The 17,323-nt window shown below is 42.7% G+C and overlaps 10 non-coding genes across 10 annotated transcripts; all 10 read left to right on the forward strand.

Moving 5' to 3' along the window:
• The first annotated feature begins 747 nt into the window (after positions 1-747).
• trnap-ugg (transfer RNA proline (anticodon UGG)) lies at positions 748-819 on the forward strand. Its single transcript has one exon. It is a non-coding gene; the product is annotated as a tRNA-Pro (tRNA).
• Positions 820-1,708: 889 nt separating this feature from the next.
• Positions 1,709-1,780, forward strand: trnap-ugg (transfer RNA proline (anticodon UGG)). Its single transcript has one exon. It is a non-coding gene; the product is annotated as a tRNA-Pro (tRNA).
• Positions 1,781-3,628: 1,848 nt separating this feature from the next.
• trnap-agg (transfer RNA proline (anticodon AGG)) lies at positions 3,629-3,700 on the forward strand. Its single transcript has one exon. It is a non-coding gene; the product is annotated as a tRNA-Pro (tRNA).
• An 889-nt stretch (positions 3,701-4,589) lies between these two features.
• trnap-ugg (transfer RNA proline (anticodon UGG)) lies at positions 4,590-4,661 on the forward strand. The gene has a single exon. It is a non-coding gene; the product is annotated as a tRNA-Pro (tRNA).
• Positions 4,662-6,511: 1,850 nt separating this feature from the next.
• Positions 6,512-6,583, forward strand: trnap-ugg (transfer RNA proline (anticodon UGG)). The gene has a single exon. It is a non-coding gene; the product is annotated as a tRNA-Pro (tRNA).
• An 889-nt stretch (positions 6,584-7,472) lies between these two features.
• On the forward strand, positions 7,473-7,544 carry trnap-ugg (transfer RNA proline (anticodon UGG)). Its single transcript has one exon. It is a non-coding gene; the product is annotated as a tRNA-Pro (tRNA).
• A 5,703-nt stretch (positions 7,545-13,247) lies between these two features.
• On the forward strand, positions 13,248-13,319 carry trnap-agg (transfer RNA proline (anticodon AGG)). The gene has a single exon. It is a non-coding gene; the product is annotated as a tRNA-Pro (tRNA).
• An 889-nt stretch (positions 13,320-14,208) lies between these two features.
• On the forward strand, positions 14,209-14,280 carry trnap-ugg (transfer RNA proline (anticodon UGG)). Its single transcript has one exon. It is a non-coding gene; the product is annotated as a tRNA-Pro (tRNA).
• An 889-nt stretch (positions 14,281-15,169) lies between these two features.
• On the forward strand, positions 15,170-15,241 carry trnap-agg (transfer RNA proline (anticodon AGG)). The gene has a single exon. It is a non-coding gene; the product is annotated as a tRNA-Pro (tRNA).
• An 889-nt stretch (positions 15,242-16,130) lies between these two features.
• On the forward strand, positions 16,131-16,202 carry trnap-ugg (transfer RNA proline (anticodon UGG)). Its single transcript has one exon. It is a non-coding gene; the product is annotated as a tRNA-Pro (tRNA).
• The last annotated feature ends 1,121 nt before the right edge of the window (positions 16,203-17,323 follow it).

Consider the following 17,323-nt stretch of genomic DNA (forward strand, 5'->3'; position numbering starts at 1 on the left):
TGTGAAGGAGTCACTCTCATGACTCATTGAGTGATGCCATTGACTGCACAATCCCTGTCATGCAATCTGTATATGTCACATTTTGAGATTGCCTTGGAAACCTTATTGGGCAGATACTAAAAAATACCTGTTACCAGGTACTATCACCTAATGGAAACTCTAAAGATCGAGCTGAGTCAAGTTAAGCCAAGCTAGGTAGGTGCTAGTGGAAAAGGGCTATTAGAGATCACAAAGTCTGATCCAAATTGAGGCCATTCAATTTCGGTGTAAAGACGTTAAACTACATATGTCAAGGTCTCATAATGGTTTCACCCGAAACCTCTGCTGATAATTACCCACGCCTTTTTTCACACCTTGGCTCATGTGATGTGTTTCATAGTTGGTAAACAACCCTGGTAAAGACAACCCCCTCTGGGGTTTAAATACCTGGGACTCTCCAACATTTAGTTTTAAATCTAACGAAGGTTCTCAGAGGAGAGGTGAAAGGTCTTCAAAGCACTTAGAGAATTCCAGCTGCTTTCTTTCAAAGCTCATCAGACTACCATGACCTGGATGACTGGGAACCCTTTTTTCTCATTCACTGTGTGCAGTCCCTCTGGAGTCATCCCTGTTGGAGCTTGTCAGTAGCAAAGGCCTGAAAGTACAAAAATGAATACTGAAGAGGGCTTAAAAACATTCCTGCTTGAATTTGAAGGCCGATTTAAGTCTATCCTTTCAGAGTTCCAGACTTAAGCGCAGGTCTTTTCTGGCTCGTTGGTCTAGGCGTATGATTCTCGCTTTGGGTGCGAGAGGTCCTGGGTTCAAATCCCGGACGAGCCCCCTTAAAATCACAAGCTCTTAGCTTCATGGAATTCTTTGGCAAGTCACATTGCTTCTGGGCCATTGTAAATGTGCTTTTTGCCAAACCGTTCAATGTGATCTGTGACACCAATTTTTTTTTCTAAAATAACGTTTTTGATTTTGTGAAGGAGTCACTCTCATGACTCATTGAGTGATGCCATTGACTGCACAATCCCTGTCATGCAATCTGTATATTACACATTGTGAGATTGCCGTGGAAACCTTACTGGGCAGGTACTAAAAGATACCTGTTACCAGGTACTATCACCTAATGGAAACTCTAAAGATCGAGCTGAGTCAAGTTAAGCCAAGCTAGGTAGGTGCAAGTGTAAAAGGGCTATTATGGATCACAAAGTCTGATCGAAATTGAGGCCATTCAATTTCGGTGTAAAGACGTTAAACTACATATGTCAAGGTCTCATAATGGTTTCACCCGAAACCTCTGCTGATAATTACCCACGCCTTTTTTCACACCTTGGCTCATGTGATGTGTTTCATAGTTGGTCAACGACCCTGGTAAAGACAACCCCCTCTGGGGTTTAAATACCTGGGACTCTCCAACATTTAGTTTTAGATCTAACGAAGGTTCTCAGAGGAGAGGTGAAAGGTCTTCAAGGAACGTAGAGAATTCCAGCTGCTTTCTTTCAAAGCTCATCAGACTACCATGACCTGGATGACTGGGAACCCTTTTTTCTCATTCACTGTGTGCAGTCCCTCTGGAGTCATCCCTGTTGGAGCTTGTCAGTAGCAAAGGCCTGAAAGTACAAAAATGAATACTGAAGAGGGCTTAAAAACATTCCTGCTTGAATTTGAAGGCCAATTTAAGTCTATCCTTTTAGAGTTCCAGACTTAAGCCCAGGCTTCCTGTGGTTCGTTGGTCTAGGCGTATGATTCTCGCTTTGGGTGCGAGAGGTCCCGGGTTCAAATCCCGGACGAGCCCCCTTAAAATCACAAGCTCTTAGCTTCATGGAATTCTTTGGCAAGTCACATTTCTTCTGGGGCCTTGTAAATGTGTTGTGTGCCAAACCTTTCAATGTGATCTGACACCAATTTGTCTTTCTAAATTAATGTTTTTGATTTTGTGAAGGAGTCACTCTCATGACTCATTGAGTGATGCCATTGACTGCACAATCCCTCTCATGCAATCTGTATATGTCACATTTTGAGATTGCCTTGGAAACCTTATTGGGCAGATACTAAAAAATACCTGTTACCAGGTACTATCACCTAATGGAAAGTCTAAAGATCGAGCTGAGTCAAGTTAAGCCAAGCTAGGTAGGTGCTAGTGGAAAAGGGCTATTAGAGATCACAAAGTCTGATCCAAATTGAGGCCATTCAATTTCGGTGTAAAGACGTTAAACTACATATGTCAAGGTCTCATAATGGTTTCACCCGAAACCTCTGCTGATAATTACCCACGCCTTTTTTCACACCTTGGCTCATGTGATGTGTTTCATAGTTGGTCAACGACCCTGGTAAAGACAACCCCCTCTGGGGTTTAAATACCTGGGACTCTCCAACATTTAGTTTTAGATCTAACGAAGGTTCTCAGAGGAGAGGTGAAAGGTCTTCAAGGCACTTAGAGAATTCCAGCTGCTTTCTTTCAAAGCTCATCAGACTACCATGACCTGGATGACTGGGAACCCTTTTTTCTCATTCACTGTGTGCAGTCCCTCTGGAGTCATCCCTGTTGGAGCTTGTCAGTAGCAAAGGCTTGAAAGTACAAAAATGAATACTGAAGAGGTCTTAAAAACATTCCTGCTTGAATTTGAAGGCAGATTTAAGTCTATCCTTTCAGAGTTCCAGACTTAAGCGCAGGTCTTTTGAGGCTCGTTGGTCTAGGCGTATGATACTCGCTTTGGGTGCGAGAGGTCCCGTGTTCAAATCTCGGACGAGCCCCCTTAAAATCACAAGCTCTTAGCTTCATGGAATTCTTTGGCAAGTCACATTGCTTCTGGGGCATTGTAAATGTGTTGTGTGCCAAACCTTTCAATGTGATCTGTGACACCAATTTGTCTTTCTAAATTAATGTTTTTGATTTTGTGAAGGAGTCACTCTCATGACTCATTGAGTGATGCCATTGACTGCACAATCCCTGTCATGCAATCTGTATATGTCACATTTTGAGATTGCCTTGGAAACCTTATTGGGCAGATACTAAAAAATACCTGTTACCAGGTACTATCACCTAATGGAAACTCTAAAGATCGAGCTGAGTCAAGTTAAGCCAAGCTAGGTAGGTGCTAGTGGAAAAGGGCTATTAGAGATCACAAAGTCTGATCCAAATTGAGGCCATTCAATTTCGGTGTAAAGACGTTAAACTACATATGTCAAGGTCTCATAATGGTTTCACCCGAAACCTCTGCTGATAATTACCCACGCCTTTTTTCACACCTTGGCTCATGTGATGTGTTTCATAGTTGGTAAACAACCCTGGTAAAGACAACCCCCTCTGGGGTTTAAATACCTGGGACTCTCCAACATTTAGTTTTAAATCTAACGAAGGTTCTCAGAGGAGAGGTGAAAGGTCTTCAAAGCACTTAGAGAATTCCAGCTGCTTTCTTTCAAAGCTCATCAGACTACCATGACCTGGATGACTGGGAACCCTTTTTTCTCATTCACTGTGTGCAGTCCCTCTGGAGTCATCCCTGTTGGAGCTTGTCAGTAGCAAAGGCCTGAAAGTACAAAAATGAATACTGAAGAGGGCTTAAAAACATTCCTGCTTGAATTTGAAGGCCGATTTAAGTCTATCCTTTCAGAGTTCCAGACTTAAGCGCAGGTCTTTTCTGGCTCGTTGGTCTAGGCGTATGATTCTCGCTTAGGGTGCGAGAGGTCCTGGGTTCAAATCCCGGACGAGCCCCCTTAAAATCACAAGCTCTTAGCTTCATGGAATTCTTTGGCAAGTCACATTGCTTCTGGGCCATTGTAAATGTGCTTTTTGCCAAACCGTTCAATGTGATCTGTGACACCAATTTTTTTTTCTAAAATAACGTTTTTGATTTTGTGAAGGAGTCACTCTCATGACTCATTGAGTGATGCCATTGACTGCACAATCCCTGTCATGCAATCTGTATATTACACATTGTGAGATTGCCGTGGAAACCTTACTGGGCAGGTACTAAAAGATACCTGTTACCAGGTACTATCACCTAATGGAAACTCTAAAGATCGAGCTGAGTCAAGTTAAGCCAAGCTAGGTAGGTGCAAGTGTAAAAGGGCTATTATGGATCACAAAGTCTGATCGAAATTGAGGCCATTCAATTTCGGTGTAAAGACGTTAAACTACATATGTCAAGGTCTCATAATGGTTTCACCCGAAACCTCTGCTGATAATTACCCACGCCTTTTTTCACACCTTGGCTCATGTGATGTGTTTCATAGTTGGTCAACGACCCTGGTAAAGACAACCCCCTCTGGGGTTTAAATACCTGGGACTCTCCAACATTTAGTTTTAGATCTAACGAAGGTTCTCAGAGGAGAGGTGAAAGGTCTTCAAGGAACGTAGAGAATTCCAGCTGCTTTCTTTCAAAGCTCATCAGACTACCATGACCTGGATGACTGGGAACCCTTTTTTCTCATTCACTGTGTGCAGTCCCTCTGGAGTCATCCCTGTTGGAGCTTGTCAGTAGCAAAGGCCTGAAAGTACAAAAATGAATACTGAAGAGGGCTTAAAAACATTCCTGCTTGAATTTGAAGGCCAATTTAAGTCTATCCTTTTAGAGTTCCAGACTTAAGCCCAGGCTTCCTGTGGTTCGTTGGTCTAGGCGTATGATTCTCGCTTTGGGTGCGAGAGGTCCCGGGTTCAAATCCCGGACGAGCCCCCTTAAAATCACAAGCTCTTAGCTTCATGGAATTCTTTGGCAAGTCACATTTCTTCTGGGGCCTTGTAAATGTGTTGTGTGCCAAACCTTTCAATGTGATCTGTGACACCAATTTGTCTTTCTAAATTAATGTTTTTGATTTTGTGAAGGAGTCACTCTCATGACTCATTGAGTGATGCCATTGACTGCACAATCCCTCTCATGCAATCTGTATATGTCACATTTTGAGATTGCCTTGGAAACCTTATTGGGCAGATACTAAAAAATACCTGTTACCAGGTACTATCACCTAATGGAAACTCTAAAGATCGAGCTGAGTCAAGTTAAGCCAAGCTAGGTAGGTGCTAGTGGAAAAGGGCTATTAGAGATCACAAAGTCTGATCCAAATTGAGGCCATTCAATTTCGGTGTAAAGACGTTAAACTACATATGTCAAGGTCTCATAATGGTTTCACCCGAAACCTCTGCTGATAATTACCCACGCCTTTTTTCACACCTTGGCTCATGTGATGTGTTTCATAGTTGGTCAACGACCCTGGTAAAGACAACCCCCTCTGGGGTTTAAATACCTGGGACTCTCCAACATTTAGTTTTAGATCTAACGAAGGTTCTCAGAGGAGAGGTGAAAGGTCTTCAAGGCACTTAGAGAATTCCAGCTGCTTTCTTTCAAAGCTCATCAGACTACCATGACCTGGATGACTGGGAACCCTTTTTTCTCATTCACTGTGTGCAGTCCCTCTGGAGTCATCCCTGTTGGAGCTTGTCAGTAGCAAAGGCTTGAAAGTACAAAAATGAATACTGAAGAGGTCTTAAAAACATTCCTGCTTGAATTTGAAGGCAGATTTAAGTCTATCCTTTCAGAGTTCCAGACTTAAGCGCAGGTCTTTTGAGGCTCGTTGGTCTAGGCGTATGATACTCGCTTTGGGTGCGAGAGGTCCCGTGTTCAAATCTCGGACGAGCCCCCTTAAAATCACAAGCTCTTAGCTTCATGGAATTCTTTGGCAAGTCACATTGCTTCTGGGGCATTGTAAATGTGTTGTGTGCCAAACCTTTCAATGTGATCTGTGACACCAATTTGTCTTTCTAAATTAATGTTTTTGATTTTGTGAAGGAGTCACTCTCATGACTCATTGAGTGATGCCATTGACTGCACAATCCCTGTCATGCAATCTGTATATGTCACATTTTGAGATTGCCTTGGAAACCTTATTGGGCAGATACTAAAAAATACCTGTTACCAGGTACTATCACCTAATGGAAACTCTAAAGATCGAGCTGAGTCAAGTTAAGCCAAGCTAGGTAGGTGCTAGTGGAAAAGGGCTATTAGAGATCACAAAGTCTGATCCAAATTGAGGCCATTCAATTTCGGTGTAAAGACGTTAAACTACATATGTCAAGGTCTCATAATGGTTTCACCCGAAACCTCTGCTGATAATTACCCACGCCTTTTTTCACACCTTGGCTCATGTGATGTGTTTCATAGTTGGTCAACGACCCTGGTAAAGACAACCCCCTCTGGGGTTTAAATACCTGGGACTCTCCAACATTTAGTTTTAGATCTAACGAAGGTTCTCACAGGAGAGGTGAAAGGTCTTCAAGGCACTTAGAGAATTCCAGCTGCTTTCTTTCAAAGCTCATCAGACTACCATGACCTGGATGACTGGGAACCCTTTTTTCTCATTCACTGTGTGCAGTCCCTCTGGAGTCATCCCTGTTGGAGCTTGTCAGTAGCAAAGGCCTGAAAGTACAAAAATGAATACTGAAGAGGGCTTAAAAACATTCCTGCTTGAATTTGAAGGCAGATTTAAGTCTATCCTTTCAGAGATCCAGACTTAAGTGCAGGTCTTTTCTGGCTCGTTGGTCTAGGCGTATGATTCTCGCTTTGGGTGCGAGAGGTCCTGGGTTCAAATCCCGGACGAGCCCCCTTAAAATCACAAGCTCTTAGCTTCATGGAATTCTTTGGCAAGTCACATTGCTTCTGGGCCATTGTAAATGTGCTTTTTGCCAAACCGTTCAATGTGATCTGTGACACCAATTTTTTTTTCTAAAATAACGTTTTTGATTTTGTGAAGGAGTCACTCTCATGACTCATTGAGTGATGCCATTGACTGCACAATCCCTGTCATGCAATCTGTATATGTCACATTGTGAGATTGCCGTGGAAACCTTACTGGGCAGGTACTAAAAGATACCTGTTACCAGGTACTATCACCTAATGGAAACTCTAAAGATCGAGCTGAGTCAAGTTAAGCCAAGCTAGGTAGGTGCAAGTGTAAAAGGGCTATTATGGATCACAAAGTCTGATCGAAATTGAGGCCATTCAATTTCGGTGTAAAGACGTTAAACTACATATGTCAAGGTCTCATAATGGTTTCACCCGAAACCTCTGCTGATAATTACCCACGCCTTTTTTCACACCTTGGCTCATGTGATGTGTTTCATAGTTGGTCAACGACCCTGGTAAAGACAACCCCCTCTGGGGTTTAAATACCTGGGACTCTCCAACATTTAGTTTTAGATCTAACGAAGGTTCTCAGAGGAGAGGTGAAAGGTCTTCAAGGAACTTAGAGAATTCCAGCTGCTTTCTTTCAAAGCTCATCAGACTACCATGACCTGGATGACTGGGAACCCTTTTTTCTCATTCACTGTGTGCAGTCCCTCTGGAGTCATCCCTGTTGGAGCTTGTCAGTAGCAAAGGCTTGAAAGTACAAAAATGAATACTGAAGAGGGCTTAAAAACATTCCTGCTTGAATTTGAAGGCAGATTTAAGTCTATCCTTTCAGAGATCCAGACTTAAGCGCAGGTCTTTTGTGGCTCGTTGGTCTAGGCGTATGATTCTCGCTTTGGGTGCGAGAGGTCCCGGGTTCAAATCCCGGACGAGCCCCCTTAAAATCACAAGCTCTTAGCTTCATGGAGTTCTTTGGCAAGTCACATTTCTTCTAGGGCATTGTAAATGAGTTGTGTGCCAAACCTTTCAATGTGATCTGTGACACCAATTTGTCTTTCTAAATTAATGTTTTTTTATATTTTGTGAAGGAGTCACTCTCATGACTCATTGAGTGATGCCATTGACTGCACAATCCCTGTCATGCAATCTGTATATGTCACATTGTGAGATTGCCTTGGAAACCTTATTGGGCAGATACTAAAAAATACCTGTTACCAGGTACTATCACCTAATGGAAACTCTAAAGATCGAGCTGAGTCAAGTTAAGCCAAGCTAGGTAGGTGCAAGTGTAAAAGGGCTATTATGGATCACAAAGTCTGATCGAAATTGAGGCCATTCAATTTCGGTGTAAAGACGTTAAACTACATATGTCAAGGTCTCATAATGGTTTCACCCGAAACCTCTGCTGATAATTACCCACGCCTTTTTTCACACCTTGGCTCATGTGATGTGTTTCATAGTTGGTCAACGACCCTGGTAAAGACAACCCCCTCTGGGGTTTAAATACCTGGGACTCTCCAACATTTAGTTTTAGATCTAACGAAGGTTCTCAGAGGAGAGGTGAAAGGTCTTCAAGGAACTTAGAGAATTCCAGCTGCTTTCTTTCAAAGCTCATCAGACTACCATGACCTGGTTTACTGGGAACCCTTTTTTCTCATTCACTGTGTGCAGTCCCTCTGGAGTCATCCCTGTTGGAGCTTGTCAGTAGCAAAGGCTTGAAAGTACAAAAATGAATACTGAAGAGGGCTTAAAAACATTCCTGCTTGAATTTGAAGGCAGATTTAAGTCTATCCTTTCAGAGATCCAGACTTAAGCGCAGGTCTTCTGATGCTCGTTGGTCTAGGCGTATGATTCTCGCTTTGGGTGCGAGAGGTCCCGGGTTCAAATCCCGGACGAGCCCCCTTAAAATCACAAGCTCTTAGCTTCATGGAGTTCTTTGGCAAGTCACATTTCTTCTAGGGCATTGTAAATGTGTTGTGTGCCAAACCTTTCAATGTGATCTGTGACACCAATTTGTCTTTCTAAATTAATGTTTTTTTATATTTTGTGAAGGAGTCACTCTCATGACTCATTGAGTGATGCCATTGACTGCACAATCCCTGTCATGCAATCTGTATATGTCACATTTTGAGATTGCCTTGGAAACCTTATTGGGCAGATACTAAAAAATACCTGTTACCAGGTACTATCACCTAATGGAAACTCTAAAGATCGAGCTGAGTCAAGTTAAGCCAAGCTAGGTAGGTGCTAGTGGAAAAGGGCTATTAGAGATCACAAAGTCTGATCGAAATTGAGGCCATTCAATTTCGGTGTAAAGACGTTAAACTACATATGTCAAGGTCTCATAATGGTTTCACCCGAAACCTCTGCTGATAATTACCCACGCCTTTTTTCACACCTTGGCTCATGTGATGTGTTTCATAGTTGGTCAACGACCCTGGTAAAGACAACCCCCTCTGGGGTTTAAATACCTGGGACTCTCCAACATTTAGTTTTAGATCTAACGAAGGTTCTCAGAGGAGAGGTGAAAGGTCTTCAAGGCACTTAGAGAATTCCAGCTGCTTTCTTTCAAAGCTCATCAGACTACCATGACCTGGATGACTGGGAACCCTTTTTTCTCATTCACTGTGTGCAGTCCCTCTGGAGTCATCCCTGTTGGAGCTTGTCAGTAGCAAAGGCTTGAAAGTACAAAAATGAATACTGAAGAGGTCTTAAAAACATTCCTGCTTGAATTTGAAGGCAGATTTAAGTCTATCCTTTCAGAGTTCCAGACTTAAGCGCAGGTCTTTTGAGGCTCGTTGGTCTAGGCGTATGATTCTCGCTTTGGGTGCGAGAGGTCCCGTGTTCAAATCCCGGACGAGCCCCCTTAAAATCACAAGCTCTTAGCTTCATGGAATTCTTTGGCAAGTCACATTTCTTCTAGGGCATTGTAAATGTGTTGTGTGCCAAACCTTTCAATGTGATCTGTGACACCAATTTGTCTTTCTAAATTAATTTTTTTTTATATTTTGTGAAGGAGTCACTCTCATGACTCATTGAGTGATGCCATTGACTGCACAATCCCTGTCATGCAATCTGTATATGTCACATTTTGAGATTGCCTTGGAAACCTTATTGGGCAGATACTAAAAAATACCTGTTACCAGGTACTATCACCTAATGGAAACTCTAAAGATCGAGCTGAGTCAAGTTAAGCCAAGCTAGGTAGGTGCTAGTGGAAAAGGGCTATTAGAGATCACAAAGTCTGATCCAAATTGAGGCCATTCAATTTCGGTGTAAAGACGTTAAACTACATATGTCAAGGTCTCATAATGGTTTCACCCGAAACCTCTGCTGATAATTACCCACGCCTTTTTTCACACCTTGGCTCATGTGATGTGTTTCATAGTTGGTCAACGACCCTGGTAAAGACAACCCCCTCTGGGGTTTAAATACCTGGGACTCTCCAACATTTAGTTTTAGATCTAACGAAGGTTCTCAGAGGAGAGGTGAAAGGTCTTCAAGGCACTTAGAGAATTCCAGCTGCTTTCTTTCAAAGCTCATCAGACTACCATGACCTGGATGACTGGGAACCCTTTTTTCTCATTCACTGTGTGCAGTCCCTCTGGAGTCATCCCTGTTGGAGCTTGTCAGTAGCAAAGGCTTGAAAGTACAAAAATGAATACTGAAGAGGTCTTAAAAACATTCCTGCTTGAATTTGAAGGCAGATTTAAGTCTATCCTTTCAGAGTTCCAGACTTAAGCGCAGGTCTTTTGAGGCTCGTTGGTCTAGGCGTATGATTCTCGCTTTGGGTGCGAGAGGTCCCGTGTTCAAATCTCGGACGAGCCCCCTTAAAATCACAAGCTCTTAGCTTCATGGAATTCTTTGGCAAGTCACATTGCTTCTGGGGCATTGTAAATGTGTTGTGTGCCAAACCTTTCAATGTGATCTGTGACACCAATTTGTCTTTCTAAATTAATGTTTTTGATTTTGTGAAGGAGTCACTCTCATGACTCATTGAGTGATGCCATTGACTGCACAATCCCTGTCATGCAATCTGTATATGTCACATTTTGAGATTGCCTTGGAAACCTTATTGGGCAGATACTAAAAAATACCTGTTACCAGGTACTATCACCTAATGGAAACTCTAAAGATCGAGCTGAGTCAAGTTAAGCCAAGCTAGGTAGGTGCTAGTGGAAAAGGGCTATTAGAGATCACAAAGTCTGATCCAAATTGAGGCCATTCAATTTCGGTGTAAAGACGTTAAACTACATATGTCAAGGTCTCATAATGGTTTCACCCGAAACCTCTGCTGATAATTACCCACGCCTTTTTTCACACCTTGGCTCATGTGATGTGTTTCATAGTTGGTCAACGACCCTGGTAAAGACAACCCCCTCTGCGGTTTAAATACCTGGGACTCTCCAACATTTAGTTTTAGATCTAACGAAGGTTCTCACAGGAGAGGTGAAAGGTCTTCAAGGCACTTAGAGAATTCCAGCTGCTTTCTTTCAAAGCTCATCAGACTACCATGACCTGGATGACTGGGAACCCTTTTTTCTCATTCACTGTGTGCAGTCCCTCTGGAGTCATCCCTGTTGGAGCTTGTCAGTAGCAAAGGCCTGAAAGTACAAAAATGAATACTGAAGAGGGCTTAAAAACATTCCTGCTTGAATTTGAAGGCCAATTAAAGTCTATCCTTTTAGAGTTCCAGACTTAAGCCCAGGCTTCCTGTGGTTCGTTGGTCTAGGCGTATGATTCTCGCTTTGGGTGCGAGAGGTCCTGGGTTCAAATCCCGGACGAGCCCCCTTAAAATCACAAGCTCTTAGCTTCATGGAATTCTTTGGCAAGTCACATTTCTTCTGGGGCCTTGTAAATGTGTTGTGTGCCAAACCTTTCAATGTGATCTGTGACACCAATTTGTCTTTCTAAATTAATGTTTCTGATTTTGTGAAGGAGTCACTCTCATGACTCATTGAGTGATGCCATTGACTGCACAATCCCTGTCATGCAATCTGTATATGTCACATTTTGAGATTGCCTTGGAAACCTTATTGGGCAGATACTAAAAAATACCTGTTACCAGGTACTATCACCTAATGGAAACTCTAAAGATCGAGCTGAGTCAAGTTAAGCCAAGCTAGGTAGGTGCTAGTGGAAAAGGGCTATTAGAGATCACAAAGTCTGATCCAAATTGAGGCCATTCAATTTCGGTGTAAAGACGTTAAACTACATATGTCAAGGTCTCATAATGGTTTCACCCGAAACCTCTGCTGATAATTACCCACGCCTTTTTTCACACCTTGGCTCATGTGATGTGTTTCATAGTTGGTCAACGACCCTGGTAAAGACAACCCCCTCTGGGGTTTAAATACCTGGGACTCTCCAACATTTAGTTTTAGATCTAACGAAGGTTCTCAGAGGAGAGGTGAAAGGTCTTCAAGGCACTTAGAGAATTCCAGCTGCTTTCTTTCAAAGCTCATCAGACTACCATGACCTGGATGACTGGGAACCCTTTTTTCTCATTCACTGTGTGCAGTCCCTCTGGAGTCATCCCTGTTGGAGCTTGTCAGTAGCAAAGGCTTGAAAGTACAAAAATGAATACTGAAGAGGTCTTAAAAACATTCCTGCTTGAATTTGAAGGAAGATTTAAGTCTATCCTTTCAGAGTTCCAGACTTAAGCGCAGGTCTTTTGAGGCTCGTTGGTCTAGGCGTATGATTCTCGCTTTGGGTGCGAGAGGTCCCGTGTTCAAATCTCGGACGAGCCCCCTTAAAATCACAAGCTCTTAGCTTCATGGAATTCTTTGGCAAGTCACATTGCTTCTGGGGCATTGTAAATGTGTTGTGTGCCAAACCTTTCAATGTGATCTGTGACACCAATTTGTCTTTCTAAATTAATGTTTTTGATTTTGTGAAGGAGTCACTCTCATGACTCATTGAGTGATGCCATTGACTGCACAATCCCTGTCATGCAATCTGTATATGTCACATTTTGAGATTGCCTTGGAAACCTTATTGGGCAGATACTAAAAAATACCTGATACCAGGTACTATCACCTAATGGAAACTCTAAAGATCGAGCTGAGTCAAGTTAAGCCAAGCTAGGTAGGTGCTAGTGGAAAAGGGCTATTAGAGATCACAAAGTCTGATCCAAATTGAGGCCATTCAATTTCGGTGTAAAGACGTTAAACTACATATGTCAAGGTCTCATAATGGTTTCACCCGAAACCTCTGCTGATAATTACCCACGCCTTTTTTCACACCTTGGCTCATGTGATGTGTTTCATAGTTGGTCAACGACCCTGGTAAAGACAACCCCCTCTGGGGTTTAAATACCTGGGACTCTCCAACATTTAGTTTTAGATCTAACGAAGGTTCTCACAGGAGAGGTGAAAGGTCTTCAAGGCACTTAGAGAATTCCAGCTGCTTTCTTTCAAAGCTCATCAGACTACCATGACCTGGATGACTGGGAACCCTTTTTTCTCATTCACTGTGTGCAGTCCCTCTGGAGTCATCCCTGTTGGAGCTTGTCAGTAGCAAAGGCCTGAAAGTACAAAAATGAATACTGAAGAGGGCTTAAAAACATTCCTGCTTGAATTTGAAGGCAGATTTAAATCTATCCTTTCAGAGTTCCAGACTTAAGGGCAGGCTTCCTGTGGCTCGTTGGTCTAGGCGTATGATTCTCGCTTAGGGTGCGAGAGGTCCCGGGTTCAAATCCCGGACGAGCCCCCTTAAAATAACAAGCTCTTAGCTCCATGGAATTCTTTGGCAAGCCACATTGCTTGTGGGGCATTGTAAGTGTGTTTTGTGCCAAACCTTTCAATGTGATCTGTGACACCAATTTGTCTTTCTAAAATAACGTTTTTGATTTTGTGAAGGAGTCACTCTCATGACTCATTGAGTGATGCCATTGACTGCACAATCCTTGTCATGCAATCTGTATATGTCACATTTTGAGATTGCCTTGGAAACCTTACTGGGCAGATACTAAAAAATACCTGTTACCAGGTACTATCACCTAATGGAAACTCTAAAGATCGAGCTGAGTCAAGTTAAGCCAAGCTAGGTAGGTGCTAGTGGAAAAGGGTTATTAGAGATCACAAAGTCTGATCGAAATTGAGGCCATTCAATTTCGGTGTAAAGACGTTAAACTACATATGTCAAAGTCTCATAATGGTTTCACCCGAAACCTCTGCTGATAATTACCCACGCCTTTTTTCACACCTTGGCTCATGTGATGTGTTTCATAGTTGGTAAACAACCCTGGTAAAGACAACCCCCTCTGGGGTTTAAATACCTGGGACTCTCCAACATTTAGTTTTAGATCTAACGAAGGTTCTCAGAGGAGAGGTGAAAGGTCTTCAAGGAACTTAGAGAATTCCAGCTGCTTTCTTTCAAAGCTCATCAGACTACCATGACCTGGATGACTGGGAACCCTTTTTTCTCATTCACTGTGTGCAGTCCCTCTGGAGTCATCCCTGTTGGAGCTTGTCAGTAGCAAAGGCTTGAAAGTACAAAAATGAATACTGAAGAGGGCTTAAAAACATTCCTGCTTGAATTTGAAGGCAGATTTAAGTCTATCCTTTCAGAGATCCAGACTTAAGCGCAGGTCTTTCGTGGCTCGTTGGTCTAGGCGTATGATTCTCGCTTTGGGTGCGAGAGGTCCCGGGTTCAAATCCCGGACGAGCCCCCTTAAAATCACAAGCTCTTAGCTTCATGGAATTCTTTGGCAAGTCACATTTCTTCTAGGGCATTGTAAATGTGTTGTGTGCCAAACCTTTCAATGTGATCTCTGACACCAATTTGTCTTTCTAAATTAATGTTTTTGATTTTGTGAAGGAGTCACTCTCATGACTCATTGAGTGATGCCATTGACTGCACAATCCCTGTCATGCAATCTGTATATGTCACATTTTGAGATTGCCTTGGAAACCTTATTGGGCAGATACTAAAAAATACCTGTTACCAGGTACTATCACCTAATGGAAACTCTAAAGATCGAGCTGAGTCAAGTTAAGCCAAGCTAGGTAGGTGCTAGTGGAAAAGGGCTATTAGAGATCACAAAGTCTGATCCAAATTGAGGCCATTCAATTTCGGTGTAAAGACGTTAAACTACATATGTCAAGGACTCATAATGGTTTCACCCGAAACCTCTGCTGATTATTACCCACGCCTTTTTTCACACCTTGGCTCATGTGATGTGTTTCATAGTTGGTCAACGACCCTGGTAAAGACAACCCCCTCTGGGGTTTAAATACCTGGGACTCTCCAACATTTAGTTTTAGATCTAACGAAGGTTCTCACAGGAGAGGTGAAAGGTCTTCAAGGCACTTAGAGAATTCCAGCTGCTTTCTTTCAAAGCTCATCAGACTACCATGACCTGGATGACTGGGAACCCTTTTTTCTCATTCACTGTGTGCAGTCCCTCTGGAGTCATCCCTGTTGGAGCTTGTCAGTAGCAAAGGCCTGAAAGTACAAAAATGAATACTGAAGAGGGCTTAAAAACATTCCTGCTTGAATTTGAAGGCAGATTTAAATCTATCCTTTCAGAGTTCCAGACTTAAGGGCAGGCTTCCTGTGGCTCGTTGGTCTAGGCGTATGATTCTCGCTTAGGGTGCGAGAGGTCCCGGGTTCAAATCCCGGACGAGCCCCCTTAAAATAACAAGCTCTTAGCTCCATGGAATTCTTTGGCAAGCCACATTGCTTGTGGGGCATTGTAAGTGTGTTTTGTGCCAAACCTTTCAATGTGATCTGTGACACCAATTTGTCTTTCTAAAATAACGTTTTTGATTTTGTGAAGGAGTCACTCTCATGACTCATTGAGTGATGCCATTGACTGCACAATCCTTGTCATGCAATCTGTATATGTCACATTTTGAGATTGCCTTGGAAACCTTACTGGGCAGATACTAAAAAATACCTGTTACCAGGTACTATCACCTAATGGAAACTCTAAAGATCGAGCTGAGTCAAGTTAAGCCAAGCTAGGTAGGTGCTAGTGGAAAAGGGTTATTAGAGATCACAAAGTCTGATCGAAATTGAGGCCATTCAATTTCGGTGTAAAGACGTTAAACTACATATGTCAAAGTCTCATAATGGTTTCACCCGAAACCTCTGCTGATAATTACCCACGCCTTTTTTCACACCTTGGCTCATGTGATGTGTTTCATAGTTGGTAAACAACCCTGGTAAAGACAACCCCCTCTGGGGTTTAAATACCTGGGACTCTCCAACATTTAGTTTTAGATCTAACGAAGGTTCTCAGAGGAGAGGTGAAAGGTCTTCAAGGAACTTAGAGAATTCCAGCTGCTTTCTTTCAAAGCTCATCAGACTACCATGACCTGGATGACTGGGAACCCTTTTTTCTCATTCACTGTGTGCAGTCCCTCTGGAGTCATCCCTGTTGGAGCTTGTCAGTAGCAAAGGCTTGAAAGTACAAAAATGAATACTGAAGAGGGCTTAAAAACATTCCTGCTTGAATTTGAAGGCAGATTTAAGTCTATCCTTTCAGAGATCCAGACTTAAGCGCAGGTCTTTCGTGGCTCGTTGGTCTAGGCGTATGATTCTCGCTTTGGGTGCGAGAGGTCCCGGGTTCAAATCCCGGACGAGCCCCCTTAAAATCACAAGCTCTTAGCTTCATGGAATTCTTTGGCAAGTCACATTTCTTCTAGGGCATTGTAAATGTGTTGTGTGCCAAACCTTTCAATGTGATCTCTGACACCAATTTGTCTTTCTAAATTAATGTTTTTGATTTTGTGAAGGAGTCACTCTCATGACTCATTGAGTGATGCCATTGACTGCACAATCCCTGTCATGCAATCTGTATATGTCACATTTTGAGATTGCCTTGGAAACCTTATTGGGCAGATACTAAAAAATACCTGTTACCAGGTACTATCACCTAATGGAAACTCTAAAGATCGAGCTGAGTCAAGTTAAGCCAAGCTAGGTAGGTGCTAGTGGAAAAGGGCTATTAGAGATCACAAAGTCTGATCCAAATTGAGGCCATTCAATTTCGGTGTAAAGACGTTAAACTACATATGTCAAGGACTCATAATGGTTTCACCCGAAACCTCTGCTGATTATTACCCACGCCTTTTTTCACACCTTGGCTCATGTGATGTGTTTCATAGTTGGTCAACGACCCTGGTAAAGACAACCCCCTCTGGGGTTTAAATACCTGGGACTCTCCAACATTTAGTTTTAGATCTAACGAAGGTTCTCAGAGGAGAGGTGAAAGGTCTTCAAGGCACTTAGAGAATTCCAGCTGCTTTCTTTCAAAGCTCATCAGACTACCATGACCTGGATGACTGGGAACCCTTTTTTCTCATTCACTGTGTGCAGTCCCTCTGGAGTCATCCCTGTTGGAGCTTGTCAGTAGCAAAGGCTTGAAAGTACAAAAATGAATACTGAAGAGGGCTTAAAAACATTCCTGCTTGAATTTGAAGGCCGATTTAAGTCTATCCTTTTAGAGTTCCAGACTTAAGCACAGGTCTTTTGTGGCTCGTTGGTCTAGGCGTATGATTCTCGCTTTGGGTGCGAGAGGTCCCTGGTTCAAATCCCGGACGAGCCCCCTTAAAATCACAAGCTCTTAGCTTCATGGAATTCTTTGGCAAGTCACATTTCTTCTGGGGCATTGTAAATGTGTTGTGTGCCAAACCTTTCAATGTGATCTGTGACACCAATTTGTCTTTCTAAATTAATGTTTTTGATTTTGTGAAGGAGTCACTCTC

Source organism: Perissodus microlepis, chromosome 18 (genome assembly GCF_051167445.1).
Source record: "Perissodus microlepis isolate ML-2025 ecotype Zambia chromosome 18, ASM5116744v1, whole genome shotgun sequence".
Taxonomy (NCBI): Eukaryota; Metazoa; Chordata; class Actinopteri; order Cichliformes; family Cichlidae; genus Perissodus; species Perissodus microlepis.